Here is a 3,489-nt window from a genome sequence, read left to right on the forward strand (position 1 = left end):
AGCATTTGATGCATATTCAAAAGGTATTTGATAAGTTGAGGGAAGAAAAGTTTCTCATAAACTTGAAGAAGTTAAATTTTGTGAAGAAGGAGTTGATGTACCTAGGATTTGTAGTTTCGGTAGAAAGTCTAAAAATGGACTTAGAGAAAGTGAAGGCCAAAGAGTGCTATAGAGATAAGATATTTTCATGAACTGGTTAGTTTTTACAGAAAATTCATGAGAGATTTTAGTAGTATTTGTGGACCCTTGACTGAAACAATGAGAAGGGATAGGAAAGAATTTAATTGGACCGTAGGAGAAGATAAGAGTTTTAATCTATTAAAATAGAAAGTTATAGAGCAGTCTATTTTAGCATTTCTAGATTTTAACAAGGTGTTTCAAGTAGATTGTGATGCTAGTGGTACTAAATTAGGAGTTGTTTTCAGCCAAGAAGGTAGACCTATTGCTTATTTCAGTGAGAAGTTGAATGATGCCAAAAGAAAATATTATGTTTATTATCAGGATTTTTATGTTATAGTTCATGCATTGAAGAAGTGGAGACACTACCTTCTTCCTAAGGATTTTTTTTATACACTGATCATCAAGCTTTCCAATATTTGAATAGTCAAGGAAAATTGAACCAAAGGTATTTGAAGTGGGTTAAGTTTTTGTAGAGTTATACATTTGTTTTGAAACACAAGAGTGTGAAGTCTAACAGAGTTGCAAATGCTCTTAGTAGAAGACAACTTTTACTGACAGAGATACAAATTGAGGTGGTTGGGTTCAAGGAACTTAGTGATTTGTATCCAGAGGATCCTGATTTTGGTGAAGCATGGAAGGATTGTACATAACCTGTTACACTTGACAGGACAAAGTGGTTGGATTTTATAATCCAAGATGGTATTTTTTTCAAAGGAAGCTAGTTGTGCATTCTAAAAAGTTCAATGAGAGGGACTCTCATAAGGAGAAGCATAGTGGAGGATTGGCTAAACATTTTGGTAGAGAAAAAACCATTGCTTTGGTTGCTAAGAACTATTTTTGGCCACAGTTACAGCAAGATGCAAGAATTTTTTATAGAGTTGCAGAGTATGTCAAATGGCAAAAGGAGAATATGGAGTTGCATCAACCATTACCTATACTAGAGAATTTGTGGGAGGATGTCAGCATGGATTTTTTTCTTAGATTATCAAGGACTTAGTGAGGGTGTGCTTCTATATTTTTGGTGGTTGATAGGTTTTCAAATATGACACATTTCATTCCCTGCAAGAAAACTAGTGATGTTGTTCATGTGGCTGAGTTATTTTTCAGAGAAGTGATGAAACTACATGGTTTGTCAAAGAGTATAGTTTTAGATCGAGACACCAAATTTATTGGGTATTTATGACATACATTGTGGAAGAAATTGAAGACAACTTTGAAGTTTAATTCATCACATCATCCATAGACTTATGTATAGATACAAGTTGTGAATCACAGTTTAGGAAACTTGTTGAGATGTTTGGTTGGAGATAAACCAAAAGGACAAGATCTAATTTTACCACAAGCTAAATTTGCATATAATAATTTTTTCAACATGAGTACTGGTAAATCACCATTCCAAATTGTATATAGGAGTAGTCCCAGAAATGCTTCTTAATTAAGGAAGTTGGATAAAGGAGAGATAAGTAGTGTTGAAGCGAAAGAATTTGTTGAACATTTGAAGAATATCCACGAGGAGGTGAGGAAGCACATTATGAAGATGAATACATAGTATAAGGCTAAGGCAAACATAAAAATGAGGTATTAGGAATTTCAAATTAGAGATGAAGTCACAATTTATTTGAGAAATGGGCAATTTTCTAGTGGATACATATAATAAGTTGAAAATGAAAAAGTTTGGATCATGCAAGATAGTGAAAAGATATGATTTTGGAAATGCCTATGAAGTGGAGTTGCATATTGAATTAAATATTTCACCAGTATTTAACATTTCAGATTTGATAGAGATTTATGAAGGAGGTGATGGCGATGAAGCTTCAGAAGTGCAGTGGAGTATTCCAACAACTACTTTGGCTACATAGGAGATTGAGGATATACTAGATAGTCATGCTAGAAAAAGTACAAGGAACAAAACTTATGATGAATACTTGGTCAAATAGAAAGGGATGCCAATAGAAGATTCAACATGGTTGGCGAGGGAGGAGCTTAACTATCTTGGTTTTCCTTTGAATACTTGAGAAGTGATGGGGTCACTTCTCAAATTATCTCGCGTATCTAATGCAGGAACATCCTAAGTGTAAGAGCAATCTTGCATCACCCAAAAATATTTCCCTTTTGTTTCTTGAATAAGGGTTGTCTCAATGTAGAGTTGTTTCTGGAGGCTTGAAACTTAGTAAGTCAGTCATACGAGCTCAGAATGTCCTAATTCTAGAGGTGGATGTTCATCTTAGATATATCAACCTACCAGTCGAGGCTCAGTCCCATGTCATGAGTATTCATGGATGTATTGTGGATTTTTGATTTGCAATTTTGGTATTAAAAACTTTAGGCTCACCATTGAAGTCTTAAATGTGCCTAGATGAGGCCCAAAAACTTGACAAATCTGCACAAGTATCGATCCAAGCTTGTAGGTTAAGAGCTGAGGTTTCTGAAAAGTGATTATAATAACCAATTAGAGCAACAGTCTGAGAGTTATGGCCTTCTAAAGTTGGGCTGACCAAAAATCCAAAATAAATGTCAAAGGTGTATTTGGCCAACTCTATATGTATTATTAGGGTCTTTCAACCCTAATCATTAAGTTTGAGTGTGTAGAATCTTCTTGAGCGACATAAAATTGCCTATTTTAGAAGTGCCCTAACATTGTCTAGGACATCTCTAATGATAGTTCACAGCTTTGTTTTACATATTACTGAAATGAAGGTGCCAATGTGGGTTAGTGTATTGTAATTCTGAATTTTGTAATTCCACATTTATAGCAATAATAAGAAGCCCATATTGTGTTCTCACAAATTCTTGTTATTTCATTGTTTCTGTTATGTGTTTATGGTATTAAGGGGAGCACCCTTCAAAAAAAGTTTTATGGTAACATTTTTTTAATTTCAAAATCACTTGGATTATTTCATTTCTCTCCATTTTAATCACTTTATTTCATGGTCTTAGAGCTACCTAATTATTGTTTTAAGTTTGTATGAAGGTTACCACATTGGAGAACTTTTGTAGAGAGGAGAAGAGAAGCAAAGCTTCATTCCTTTTTTTTTTTTTTTGTTGCATGTTTTTACTTAATCTACAAGTTTAGTTTTTATTATAACCTTGTTTGGAAGGTTTACCACCATAGAGTTCTTTATTTTATCATCTAACCTTTTTTTTTCTTGTTTTGGAAGGCTTGTCACCAAAACAATATTTTTTTTCATATCTTTTTTTCATTGCACTAATATTCTTCCTTGTTGATCTCAGTACTAATTTTCTTTTGCAATTTGGACATTTTGATTAATTTGTTTTCAAGATTTCTTTGAAAAAAAAAAAAAAACAACT

This window comes from Cupressus sempervirens, chromosome 3 (genome assembly GCF_028749045.1).
Source record: "Cupressus sempervirens isolate cs-2001-9-10 chromosome 3, ASM2874904v1, whole genome shotgun sequence".
Taxonomy (NCBI): domain Eukaryota; kingdom Viridiplantae; phylum Streptophyta; class Pinopsida; order Cupressales; family Cupressaceae; genus Cupressus; species Cupressus sempervirens.